The following is a 14,895-nucleotide window of genomic DNA, read 5'->3' as shown; positions in this document are numbered from 1 at the left end:
TGGCTTGGCAGAAAGGAGAAATGTTGGCACTCCGCTGACGTGACAAGAAGGACGTGTGTGTGCTCAGCACTGTCCATGATGCACCATCTGCCACCACCACAACGCGAGGAGGAAAAGTTCTGGACAAGCCGCAAGTCATCCTGGACTACAACCATACAATGGGTGGGGTGGACAGAGCTGACCAGGCAATGACGTACTACCCCGCAGTCCGCAAACAGAAAAAAAAATACTATAAAAAAAATTTCTCCGTGGAATGCATCTTGTATAAGCAACAAAGTGACAGGCCAGGAACACATTCTGACTTTATATGGAAAATGTGCAAAAGCATATGTCTGAAGTACCAGACTTCGGGCTTGATTCACAAAGCGGTGCTAACTGTTAGCACGCCTGTGAAAACCCCCTTAGCACGTCTATATGAGCTTTTCACGTGCAAAACATTATGCGCATAAAGTTTTACGCGCATAAAACTTTACGCGCGCACTGCACAGAGCGCAGGGCGCTCCGCGCGAAGTGCCCTTTAAAGCCTATGGGGCTTAGCTTTACGCGTGCGCAAAACTTTGTGCGCGGTACTTAGAGCACGATCTGATTCAGAAATCCGGTGCTAACCTACTTAGCACCGTGGTTAGCATGTCTAAAGACTTTAGACGTGCTAAGTAGGTTAGCACCTCTTTCTGAATCAAGCGCTTTATCAGCAGATGTGCGAGTTGGGCGCCGTTGTCAATCCTAAGCGCCAAACTGGCCGCAACTTTTCAGACTATATTCCAACCACTCCAAAAAACAGCTGCACCAACTAGGATGTGCGTTGTTTGCTGCAGCAAGGTGGATAGCAAGGGTAAGAAAGTCCTCAAAGAAACCCATTTCTACTGCTCGGACTGTAATGTCGCCCTGTGTGTCGTTCCATGTTTTAAGATCTACCCCACACGGGAGGTGTATTAGTATACTGTACTGCATGTACATACTGTATATATAATCTGCTGCTTATTTGTACAGTTTTGCTATTATTTCAGTTTAGTGATACATTTAATTTTTTCAGCAAATTTGTGTTACAGTCTTTTATTTATAAGCAGGATGTCTTCCAGGCCTTTATTCTGATATATTTTAGTGAGTTAAGACTTAATAATTGGATGCCTAAAATTCTTGAAAAAATGTACCACTTTTGACACATAATTCCAGACAGAAATGCACCGCCAGGGAGGTTAAGCCTTTTTATACAGGGGTTCCTTAACAGGGAGGACAGCATGAAAGACCACATTTGGGTAAAATCCCGTTCCTCCTCCTCATTGACGTCATGGAAGATCTGTTGCTCCCCCAGCCACGTACAACACCAAGGGTACGCGAAAGGTGACCACAAGCCCCCTGGGATGCCTGCTGTGGTTGCTCTTCCACCTCCTCAAAGCTACCTTCCTCCTCTGACTCCTCTTCCTTAGACTCCTCTACCTGTGTTGCCGCAGGTACTGCAGGTGATGACAACAAGGCTGGTTCTGGTGGTGATGGATTACTTCCGTTGTCACACACAACTTTGACGATCTACAGTTGGTGTGTGTAATAGATTGCGGAAAAGCCGCCGCGCGGACTGGCAGCGAGTCGACTGGTTCCGCATCCGGCTCGAATGGTTATTGGTTGAGCGAGTGGTTATTGGTTGATCAGCGATGGGTGGCGCCGGGGAGCGCCGCTCTATATATAGTTATTGCTGGTCAGTCTCAAGTTGTCTGCCGTTGCGAACACTTACGTGAAAGCATTCAGACCATAGTCAGATCCCACAGTGTGTTAGAACCAGGAGGACCTGGGAATTCACACTGAGCCAGATTACTTCTGTGTTACTATTGTGTTATACTTCAGACTAGTTCCAGGGTGTTGAGACCACGGACCTCACACCCAAGACTAGGGATACTATGTTACCATTGTGTTATACCTCAGACTAGTTCCAGGGTGTTGAGACCACGGACCTCACACCCAAGACTAGGGATACTGTGTTACCAGTGTGTTATACTTCAGACTAGTTCCAGGGTGTTGAGACCACGGACCTCACACCCAAGACTAGGCATTGTTTGATATCTGTTATGACCTATTGCTTTCCTGACTATCCTTCTGCTTTCTGATTCGGTACCTACGCATATCTGATTACCTGTTGCCAACCCTGCCTGTTCCTGGTTACCGAATCAGCCTTCTGTCCCTGTACTTTATCTGCCCGTGTGTTGCCAACCTAGCCTGCCCGACCTTGCGAGCTATCCCTCTCCATTGAGAGATTAGTCTCCAGTTCTGCTGGTGACACCCACCTTCTAGGTGTCACTTAGCCACAGGGCCTTCCTGCTATTCAGCCTGGAGCTTCATCCCTTTGAAAGTCTCAGGCTGTTGGAAGGTCTTCGCACTTCCCAGAGGGAGGTAATTCTCATACTGCCAAGGACCACCTGCTCCTCGGGTGGTCCCACTCAAAGTCATTACTGTTGCACCAAACACTCACACTATATAGGTGTCCAGAGGTTAGTTATACTTGTATTATTGGTGATTCTGCAGATCATCAATAATCGGGTATATATCTGTATTCTTGGTGATACTGCAGATCACCAATAATCAGATTCTCTCTGTGTGCTGACACCGATCGTTACAGAACGGCAGACCTTAAAAACAAAATGGACGCACTTAACAGCCGTCTTGGTGCACTCACCACCTCGGTGGAAAATTACATCCGAGTGCTGGACAGTCATCAGACCCAGATCAACGCTTTGTCTGGGTCTGTACAAGTCCTTCAGACGGCTGTAAATACAGTGCGATCTCCTCCAGGTACAGACTTATGTATACCTGTGCCCGAAAGGTTTTCTGGTCACAGATCTGACTTTCAGAATTTTAAAAATCGAGTGTTTTTTGTGTACTTTGAGTTAACGCCTAATCTATCAGGAACCGTGAGACACAGAGAATTATTTTTATTAAGACTCTGCTGTTGGGATTCCCAGACCTGGGCATATGGTCTCCAGACAGGGCATGAGGCCCTAACTTCAGTTGAGGAATTTTTTAAAGCGATGGCTATAATTTATGATGATCCGGACATTGCCTCCACCGCTGAGCGGAAGCTCAAGACCTTGCGGCAAGGCAAGGATCCGGTTGAAATTTACGCAGCTGAGTTCAGGAAATGGGCAGTATCAGCTTGATGGGGGTCATTTGCACTTCTGGACTGTTTTTTTGTCAGGGTTGTCAGACGTGATCTCTGATCTAATGTTGGGACATCCTGAGCCGAAGTCTATTGATGAGGCCATTTAATTAGCAGTCAGGGTTGATCATCGTCTACGCTACCAGAGGCAGACTCGGGGTAGGTACAATGTGAGATATGTTTCCTACGCCTCTCCTCCACCCACTTCACCTCCGCCGGAGCCAATGCAGATTGGTCGGTCAAAATTGTCCTGGGTGGAGCAGAATCGCAGAAAAACAGAACAGCTCTGTTTATACTGTGCAGAGGAGGGTCACAGAGTGCAGAATTGTCCCAAAAAGTCGGGAAACGCTGCCGCCTAGGTGTAGTCGGAGGTAATACCCTAGGCGCGCAGTCTTTACCTCTAAACGATGAACGTTTGCTCCTCCCTTGTTCTATATCATGGGAGGATCAAACAGTTGCTACTGAAGCCTTCCTAGACTCTGGCTCAGCAGCCAACTTTATGGATTACGAATTTGCGAAAAAACTGGGGATTCCTATGTCCCCTTTGAATCAACAGATTTTGGTCACTGCAGTAGACGACTCTCCTCTACAGAGTAAATACCCTCCGTCTCAGACCCCAGAGTTAAGGGTCACGGTGGGGGTGTTACATAGAGAGAGTCTACAATTTCTGGTTTTGCGGATGACAACTTCCACGATCATTCTTGGCATGCCATGGTTACAACTTCACTCCTCTCAGATCAATTGGGCTTCAGGTCAGCTAACGAGCTGGTCTACCCATTGCCATCTTCATTGTTTAGCAAAGGTAACCATGGGTAACACCAAGATTCAGGTGGATGGTTTGCCAAGCCAGTATTCAGAATTTGCTGACGTGTTTTGTCCCAAATCAGCGGATAAACTTCCTCCCCACCGTCCCTTTGATTGTCCCATCGATCTCAGGTCTAGTTGTATGCCCCCTAGAGGTCATCTCTATAATTTGTCTGGGCCAGAGAAATTGGCTATGCAAGAATACATCAGAGAAAATTTGGCTAAAGGTTTTATTCGTCCCTCTCGGTCACCAGCAGGGGCAGGATTCTTTTTTGTGAAAAAGAAGGTTGAAGGCCTCCGTCCCTGCATTGATTATCGGGGCTTAAATAAGATTACAGTGAAAAATCGCTATCCTTTGCCTTTAATTGACGATCTGTTTACTCAGGTCACCAATGCTAAAATTTTCTCGAAACTGGATTTGAGGGGTGCATACAACCTTGTACGTATCAGGGACGGTGATGAATGGAAGACGGCCTTTAACACACCCGATGGGCATTACGAGTACCTGGTGACGCCCTTCGGGTTGTGTAACGCCCCGGCCGTCTTCCAGGAGCTGATTAACGAGGTGTTCAGGGAGGTGTTGGGCAGATTCGTCTTGGTGTATCTAGACGATATACTGATTTTTTCATCCAACCTCTCAGAGCATAGGAAACATGTTAGGTTTGTGTTACAGAAATTGAGACAGAATCTGCTGTATGCCAAATTGGAAAAATGCATTTTCGAAGTGACCTCTGTCGCCTTTTTGGGGTACATTATCTCGACCTCTGGCCTCTCTATGGACCCTGGAAAGGTTTCTGCTGTCTTGGAGTGGCCTCAGCATGTGGGACTGAAGGCACTCCAAAGATTTCTGGGGTTCACCAACTACTACAGGTGGTTCATAAAGGGGTACTCTACGGTGATCTCGCCTCTCACCAGTCTCACCAAGAAAGGGGCGAATACTCACCACTGGTCCGCAGAAGCCCATGCTGCTTTTTCCGCTCTAAAGAAACTGTTTTGTTCTGCACCCATATTGAGACATGTAGATGTCACCTTTTCCTTTATCGTGGAGGTTGATGCCTCAGAGGTAGGGGTGGGGGCTGTATTGTCTCAGCGTTCTGGTTTGCAGGGAAAACTCCACCCATGTGCCTATTTTTCCCGTAGATTTTCACCCGCAGAGAAAAACTACGATATCGGCAACCGGGAACTTCTAGCCATCAAGTTGACCTTTGAGGAATGGTGACATTGGCTAGAGGGGGCAGAACACACCATCACAGTTTACACGGACCACAAACATTTAGAGTACATAGAGGGCGCTAAGCGACTTAGCTCCCGACAGGCCCGGTGGTCGTTGTTCTTTTCGAGATTCAGATTTGTAATTACGTATACCCCTGGTAGTAAGAACATCAAGGCCGATGCCTTATCCAGGTGTTTTGAGCCCGAGACAGCACAGTCCTCAGCCCCTGAGACCATTCTACCTCAGAAGGTGGTCTTAGCAGCCACTGAGACCTGGAAAGATTGGACTGTCACTCTGAGCCCATTCCAACAGGATGTTCCAGAGGGGAAGCCTGAGGGGGTTCTGTTTGTGCCATTGCCTTTTTGCCTACAACTATTGCAGCTGTTTCATTCCCACAAGAATGCTGGGCATCCTGAGGCCACCAGAACTCAGGACCTGCTTCCTAGATGTGCTTGGTGGCCGTCATTGGCAATAGACTGTAAGGAGTTTGTCAGAGAGTGTGCAGTGTGTGCTAGGAGCAAACCCTCCCGTCAGGCACCTGTTGGAACGTTGCAGCCGTTACCAGTTCCGAGTGAACCTTGAACCCATTTGTCCATGGATTTTGTGGGAGAACTCCCCAGGTCTGAGGGCATGACGGTCATTTGGGTGGTAGTTGATAGATTCAGTAAGATGGCTCATTTTGTCCCCCTGAAAGGACTCCCCTCGGCCCAGGAATTGGCTGATCTCTTCATCCAGCACATTTTCCGGCTGCATGGCATTCCGGAAAATGTAGTGTCAGATCGGGGAGTCCAATTCGTATCTAAGTTTTGGAGGGCATTCTGCCATCAGTTAGACATGGATCTTTCGTTTTCATCAGGCTACCACCCACAGACCAATGGCCAGACCGAAAGAGTCAACCAGTCCCTGGAACAGTTTCTTAGATGTTATGTTGCAGATGCACAAACCGACTGGGTAAAGTTTTTGCCGTTTGCAAAATTTGCACACAACAATCTGAAAAGTTCTTCTTCAGGATTTTCCCCATTTCAGGTGGTGTCGGGAAGGTCACCCAAGTTTGCCCCATTACCAGTGGCCTCTACTCCATTTCCAGCCCTGGAGGATTGGCAAAGGGCCTTGAAACAAATATGGGGAATGGTTAAAAGAAATTTGGGGAAGGCTTTTCAGAACCAGAAGAAATCCATAGAATGGGAATTCTCTCCAGGGGATTTGGTCTGGGTGTCCACATGACATTTGGCTCTGAAACAACTGTCACCCAAACTGGGCCCTAGATTCATAGGTCCTTTTCCAGTGACCAGAAAGATTAATAATGTCACTTATGCTATTGATCTCCCTACCAGCATGCGAGGTGTAAGATCATTCCATGTGTCTTTGCTCAAGCCGGCAGTGCACGTGGATTCCGCTCCCCGTGTTGATTGATGATCAACCTGAGTATGAGATAGAAAAGATTCTGGACTCCCGGCTAGTGCAGAACTCTGTGCAGTATCTGGTTCACTGGAGGGGATATGGCATAGAGGAGAGAACTTGGGTGCCAGATTGTCGCATGCACGCAGAGGAATTAAAGAAGGAATTCCATGACTCACATCCTGGGAAGCCTGGTGGGAAGTGTCCGGAGTCCACTCCTCAGGGGGGGGGGGGGGGGTACTGTAATAGATTGCGGAAAAGCCGCCACGCGGACTGGCAGCGAGGCGGCTGGTTCCGCGTCCGGCTCGGCGGTTTGCACGCGGCAGCGTGCGTCTGATGTGGCTGGGCCTATTAGTGCACACAGATTGAGGAATACGCGCGCGCGCGCTGAGAGGCAGAAGCTTTATGACAAACGAGGAGGGATCAGCTGACCAGGTTGGTCAGCTGATCTCAGAGCGAGTGGTTATTGGTTGATCAGCGATGGGTGGCGCCGGGGAGCGCCGCTCTATATATAGTTATTGCTGGTCAGTCTCAAGTTGTCTGCCGTTGCGAACACTTACGTGAAAGCACTCAGACCATAGTCAGATCCCACAGTGTGTTAGAACCAGGAGGACCTGGGAATTCACACTGAGCCAGATTGCTTCTGTGTTACTATTGTGTTATACTTCAGACTAGTTCCAGGGTGTTGAGACCACGGACCTCACACCCAAGACTAGGGATACTGTGTTACCAGTGTGTTATACTTCAGACTAGTTCCAGGGTGTTGAGACCACGGACCTCACACCCAAGACTATGCATTGTTTGATATCTGTTATGACCTATTGCTTTCCTGACTATCCTTCTGCTTTCTGATTCGGTACCTACGCATATCTGATTACCTGTTGCCAACCCTGCCTGTTCCTGGTTACCGAATCAGCCTTCTGTCCCTGTACTTTATCTGCCTGTGTGTTGCCAACCTAGCCTGCCCGACCTTGCGAGCTATCCCTCTCCATTGAGAGATTAGTCTCCAGTTCTGCTGGTGACACCCACCTTCTAGGTGTCACTTAGCCACAGGGCCTTCCTGCTATTCAGCCTGGAGCTTCATCCCTTTGAAAGTCTCAGGCTGTTGGAAGGTCTTCGCACTTCCCAGAGGGAGGTAATTCTCATACTGCCAAGGACCACCTGCTCCTCGGGTGGTCCCACTCAAAGTCATTACTGTTGCACCAAACACTCACACTATATAGGTGTCCAGAGGTTAGTTATACTTGTATTATTGGTGATTCTGCAGATCATCAATAATCGGGTATATATCTGTATTCTTGGTGATACTGCAGATCACCAATAATCAGATTCTCTCTGTGTGCTGACACCGATCGTTACAGAACGGCAGACCTTAAAAACAAAATGGACGCACTTAACAGCCGTCTTGGTGCACTCACCACCTCGGTGGAAAATTACATCCGAGTGCTGGACAGTCATCAGACCCAGATCAACGCTTTGTCTGGGTCTGTACAAGTCCTTCAGACGGCTGTAAATACAGTGCGATCTCCTCCAGGTACAGACTTACGTATACCTATGCCCGAAAGGTTTTCTGGTCACAGATCTGACTTTCACAATTTTAAAAATCGAGTGTTGTCATACTTTGAGTTAAGGCCTAATCCATCAGGAACCGTGACACAGACAATTACTTTTATTAAGACTCTGCTGTTGGGATTCCCAGACCTGGGCATATGGTCTCCAGACAGGGCATGAGGCCCTAACTTCAGTTGAGGAATTTTTTAAAGCGATGGCTATAATTTATGATGATCCGGACATTGCCTCCACCGCTGAGCGGAAGCTCAAGACCTTGCGGCAAGGCAAGGATCCGGTTGAAATTTACGCAGCTGAGTTCAGGAAATGGGCAGTATCAGCTAGATGGGGACCATTTGCACTTCTGGACTGTTTTTTTGTCAGGGTTGTCAGATGCGATCTCTGATCTAATGTTGGGACATCCTGAGCCGAAGTCTATTGATGAGGCCATTTAATTAGCAGTCAGGGTTGATCGTCGTCTACGCTACCAGAGGCAGACTCGGGGTAGGAACAATGTGAGATATGTTTCCTACGCCTCTCCTCCATCCACTTCACCTCCGCCGGAGCCAATGCAGATTGGTCGGTCAAAATTGTCCCGGGTGGAGCAGAATCGCAGAAAAACAGAACAGCTCTGTTTATACTGTGCAGAGGAAGGTCACAGAGTGCAGAATTGTCCCAAAAAGTCGGGAAACGCTGCCGCCTAGGTGTAGTCGGAGGTAATACCCTAGGCGCGCAGTCTTTACCTCTAAACGATGAACGTTTGCTCCTCCCTTGTTCTATATCATGGGAGGATCAAACAGTTGCTACTGAAGCCTTCCTAGACTCTGGCTCAGCGGTCAACTTTATGGATTACGAATTTGCGAAAAAACTGGGGATTCCTATGTCCCCTTTGAATCAACAGATTCTGGTCACTGCAGTAGACGACTCTCCTCTACAGAGTAAATACCCTCCGTCTCAGACCCCAGAGTTAAGGGTCACGGTGGGGGTGTTACATAGAGAGAGTCTACAATTTCTGGTTTTGCGGATGACAACTTCCACGATCATTCTTGGCATGCCATGGTTACAACTTCACTCCTCTCAGATCAATTGGGCTTCAGGTCAGCTAACGAGCTGGTCTACCCATTGCCATCTTCATTGTTTAGCAAAGGTAACCATGGGTAACACCAAGATTCAGGTGGATGGTTTGCCAAGCCAGTATTCAGAATTTGCTGACGTGTTTTGTCCCAAATCAGCGGATAAACTTCCTCCCCACCGTCCCTTTGATTGTCCCATCGATCTCAGGTCTAGTTGTATGCCCCCTAGAGGTCATCTCTATAATTTGTCTGGGCCAGAGAAATTGGCTATGCAAGAATACATCAGAGAAAATTTGGCTAAAGGTTTTATTCGTCCCTCTCGGTCACCAGCAGGGGCAGGATTCTTTTTCGTGAAAAAGAAGGATGGAGGCCTCCGTCCCTGCATTGATTATCGGGGCTTAAATAAGATTACAGTGAAAAATCACTATCCTTTGCCTTTAATTGACGATCTGTTTACTCAGGTCACCAATGCTAAAATTTTCTCGAAACTGGATTTGAGGGGTGCATACAACCTTGTACGTATCAGGGTCGGTGATGAATGGAAGACGGCCTTTAACACACCCGATGGGCATTACGAGTACCTGGTGATGCCCTTCGGGTTGTGTAACACCCCGGCCGTCTTCCAGGAGCTGATTAACGAGGTGTTCAGGGAGGTGTTGGGAAGATTCGTCTTGGTGTATCTAGACGATATACTGATTTTTTCATCCAACCTCTCAGAGCATAGGAAACATGTTAGGTTTGTGTTACAGAAATTGAGACAGAATCTGCTGTATGCCAAATTGGAAAAATGCATTTTCGAAGTGACCTCTGTCACCTTTTTGGGGTACATTATCTCGACCTCTGGCCTCTCTATGTACCCTGGAAAGGTTTCTGCTGTCTTGGAGTGGCCTCAGCCTGTGGGACTGAAGGCACTCCAAAGATTTCTGGGGTTCGCCAACTACTACAGGAGGTTCATAAAGGGGTACTCTACGGTGATCTCGCCTCTCACCAGTCTCACCAAGAAAGGGGCGAATACTCACCACTGGTCCGCAGAAGCCCATGCTGCTTTTTCCGCTCTAAAGAAACTGTTTTGTTTTGCACCCATATTGAAACATGTAGATGTCACCTTTCCCTTTATCGTTGAGGTTGATGCCTCAGAGGTAGGGGTGGGGGCTGTATTGTCTCAGCGTTCTGGTTTGCAGGGAAAACTCCACCCATGTGCCTATTTTTCCCGTAGGTTTTCACCCGCAGAGAAAAACTACGATATCGGCAACCGGGAACTTCTAGCCATCAAGTTGACCTTTGAGGAATGGCGACATTGGCTAGAGGGGGCAGAACACACCATCACAGTTTACACGGACCACAAACATTTAGAGTACATAGAGGGCGCTAAGAGACTTAGCCCCCGACAGGCCCGGTGGCCATTGTTCTTTTTGAGATTCAGATTTGTAATTACGTATACCCCTGGTAGTAAGAACATCAAGGCCGATGCCTTATCCAGGTGTTTTGAGCCCGAGACAGCACAGTCCTCAGCCCCTGAGACCATTCTACCTCAGAAGGTGGTCTTAGCAGCCACTGAGACCTGGAAAGATTGGACTGTCACTCTGAGCCCATTCCAACAGGATGTTCCAGAGGGGAAGCCTGAGGGGGTTCTGTTTGTGCCATTGCCTTTTTGCCTACAACTATTGCAGCTGTTTCATTCCCACAAGAATGCTGGGCATCCTGGGGCCACCAGAACTCAGGACCTGCTTGCTAGATGTGCTTGGTGGCCGTCATTGGCAATAGACTGTAAGGAGTTTGTCAGAGAGTGTGCAGTGTGTGCTAGGAGCAAACCCTCCCGTCAGGCACCTGTTGGAATGTTGCAGCCGTTACCAGTTCCGAGTGAACCTTGGACCCATTTGTCCACGGATTTTGTGGGAGAACTCCCCAGGTCTGAGGGCATGACAGTCATTTGGGTGGTAGTTGATAGATTCAGTAAGATGGCTCATTTTGTCCCCCTGAAAGGACTCCCCTCGGCCCAGGAATTGGCTGATCTCTTCATCCAGCACATTTTCCGGCTGCATGGCATTCCGGAAAATGTAGTGTCAGATCGGGGAGTCCAATTCGTATCTAAGTTTTGGAGGGCATTCTGCCATCAGTTAGACATGGATCTTTCGTTTTCATCAGGCTACCACCCACAGACCAATGGCCAGACCGAAAGAGTCAACCAGTCCCTGGAACAGTTTCTTAGATGTTATGTTGCAGATGCACAAACCGACTGGGTAAAGTTTTTGCCGTTTGCAGAATTTGCACACAACAATCTGAAAAGTTCCTCTTCAGGATTTTCCCCATTTCAGGTGGTGTCGGGAAGGTCACCCAAGTTTGCCCCATTACCAGTGGCCTCTACTCCATTTCCAGCCCTGGAAGATTGGCAAAGGGCCTTGAAACAAATATGGGGAATGGTTAAAAGAAATTTGGGGAAGGCTTTTCAGAACCAGAAGAAATTCATAGAATGGGAATTCTCTCCAGGGGATTTGGTCTGGGTGTCCACACGACATTTGGCTCTGAAACAACTGTCACCCAAACTGGGCCCTAGATTCATAGGTCCTTTTCCAGTGACCAGAAAGATTCATAATGTCACTTATGCTATTGATCTCCCTACCAGCATGCGAGGTGTAAGATCATTCCATGTGTCTTTGCTCAAGCCGGCAGTGCACGTGGATTCCGCTCCCCGTGTTGATTGATGATCAACCTGAGTATGAGATAGAAAAGATTCTGGACTCTCGGCTAGTGCAGAACTCTGTGCAGTATCTGGTTCACTGGAGGGGATATGGCATAGAGGAGAGAACTTGGGTGCCAGATTGTCGCATGCACGCAGAGGAATTAAAATGTCACTTATGCTATTGATCTCCCTACCAGCATGCGAGGTGTAAGATCATTCCATGTGTCTTTGCTCAAGCCGGCAGTGCACGTGGATTCCGCTCCCCGTGTTGATTGATGATCAACCTGAGTATGAGATAGAAAAGATTCTGGACTCCCGGCTAGTGCAGAACTCTGTGCAGTATCTGGTTCACTGGAGGGGATATGGCATAGAGGAGAGAACTTGGGTGCCAGATTGTCGCATGCACGCAGAGGAATTAAAGAAGGAATTCCATGACTCACATCCTGGGAAGCCTGGTGGGAAGTGTCCGGAGTCCACTCCTCAGGGGGGGTACTGTAATAGATTGCGGAAAAGCCGCCACGCGGACTGGCAGCGAGGCGGCTGGTTCCGCGTCCGGCTCGGCGGTTTGCATGCGGCAGCGTGCGTCTGATGTGGCTGGGCCTATTAGTGCACACAGATTGAGGAATACGCGCGCGCGCTGAGAGGCAGAAGCTTTATGACAAACGAGGAGGGATCAGCTGACCAGGTTGGTCAGCTGATCTCAGAGCGAGTGGTTATTGGTTGATCAGCGATGGGTGGCGCCGGGGAGCGCCGCTCTATATATAGTTATTGCTGGTCAGTCCCAAGTTGTCTGCCGTTGCGAACACTTATGTGAAAGCACTCAGACCATAGTCAGATCCCACAGTGTGTTAGAACCAGGAGGACCTGGGAATTCACACTGAGCCAGATTGCTTCTGTGTTACTATTGTGTTATACTTCAGACTAGTTCCAGGGTGTTGAGACCACGGACCTCACACCCAAGACTAGGGATACTGTGTTACAATTGTGTTATACTTCAGACTAGTTCCAGGGTGTTGAGACCACGGACCTCACACCCAAGACTAGGGACACTGTGTTACCATTGTGTTATACTTCAGACTAGTTCCAGGGTGTTGAGACCACGGACCTCACACCCAAGACTAGGGATACTGTGTTACCAGTGTGTTATACTTCAGACTAGTTCCAGGGTGTTGAGACCACGGACCTCACACCCAAGACTAGGCATTGTTTGATATCTGTTATGACCTATTGCTTTCCTGACTATCCTTCTGCTTTCTGATTCGGTACCTACGCATATCTGATTACCTGTTGCCAACCCTGCCTGTTCCTGGTTACCGAATCAGCCTTCTGTCCCTGTACTTTATCTGCCCGTGTGTTGCCAACCTAGCCTGCCCGACCTTGCGAGCTATCCCTCTCCATTGAGAGATTAGTCTCCAGTTCTGCTGGTGACACCCACCTTCTAGGTGTCACTTAGCCACAGGGCCTTCCTGCTATTCAGCCTGGGGCTCCACCTCTTTGGAAGTCTCAGGCTGTTGGAAGGTCTTCGCACTTCCCAGAGGGAGGTAATTCTCATGCTGCCAAGGGCCACCTGCTCCTCGGGTGGTCCCACTCAAAGTCATTACTGTTGCACCAAACACTCAAAACTATATAGGTGTCCAGAGGTTAGTTATACTTGTATTATTGGTGATTCTGCAGATCATCAATAATCGGGTATATATCTGTATTCTTGGTGATACTGCAGATCACCAATAATCAGATTCTCTCTGTGTGCTGACACCGATCGTTACAGTGTGGGGTCAACCACTGATTCACTTGTTTGTCCAGAGCGGGCAGGATTGCTTGTCCGGTGTGACTCTCGGTTTTCAGGCAAGTCAGGACCAGGACGGTGTGACACAGTCATAACTGGGATATGGAATAGGCCCTGGGGAGCTGGCGGTGTGCACTTGGAGAAGAGGAGGGCGTAGCAGTAGAGGAGGACTCAGCCGAGGACGACAGTGGAGATGATAGAGGAGGCGGAGTAGCAGGAGAGGAAGAGGAGGTGGCAGCAGGCCTGCCTGCCATTTGTGGTGGTGTCACTAACTTCACTGCCAGCGGTCAGCAGGTTTACCCAGTGTGTTGTATAGGTGATACACCTGCCCTCACCGTGCTTTGCAGACCAGGTATCAGTGGTCAGATGAACCCTTGCCCCAACACTGTGTGCCAGAGATGCCTTGGCTTTCCACATTATGGTGCAAGTTGGTGATTGCCTTTGTTGAAAAATAAGTCCTGCCAGGTACCTCCACCAGCTTGTATGGTAACAGCTGGCGAGCTATCAGTTCCCAACAAACCAGCTGTAAGATGCAGGGCAAGGGGGTGGACATGGAGACATCGTTCCCAGCTTTTCTTGATAGAAAGCTGACTGTTGACAGATGACCAGGAACTGCTCTAGGTTAGAGACGGAGTGAAAGGTGGCTGGGAAGGGACAAAGGCAGCAGTGGTTGACGTGGCTGAAGAAGCTGGACCAGGAGGAGGGTGGCTTCGACTTTGGGTGCTGCTTCTCCGTGTGTGTTGCTCTCATTGGCATGGGTGTTTGGAGCTCATGTGCCTTTGCAAAACCATTGTGCCTAGGTGGGTGTTGGACTTCCCATGACTCAGAGTCTTGTGGCACAGGTTACAAATAGCTTTACTGCTGTCAGAGGCAGACATACACAAAAATAGCCACACTGATGAGCTTTGAGATGTTCTGGTGGTGGTGGTGGTAGTAACAGCAGAAGTTGGCGGGCGTGTTGGCTGGCTGACTCCAGCTGCCGATACATGCTGTGTGGCAATGCCACTAGCTCCTTGCGACGATCTCCCCTTGCTTACAACAACGCGTCTCCTCCTTCCCTCTGTCTCCCCATCAGAACTCTCCCACTCCTCTTCATCTCTTCTTGAAGGCACCCACGTCCATGGATACATCGTCGTCATCATCAGCTGCTTCACTTGTTTCTGACATCTCTAAAAAGGCACCAGCAGCGGGTACTACATCATCATGATCATCATGACACCTTTGGCATAACGCTGTGTGCGCTATCGG

This window comes from Hyperolius riggenbachi, chromosome 9 (genome assembly GCF_040937935.1).
Source record: "Hyperolius riggenbachi isolate aHypRig1 chromosome 9, aHypRig1.pri, whole genome shotgun sequence".
NCBI classification, from domain to species: domain Eukaryota; kingdom Metazoa; phylum Chordata; class Amphibia; order Anura; family Hyperoliidae; genus Hyperolius; species Hyperolius riggenbachi.
The sequence above is the reverse complement of the archived record's forward strand: the minus strand, read 5'-3'. Positions refer to the sequence as shown.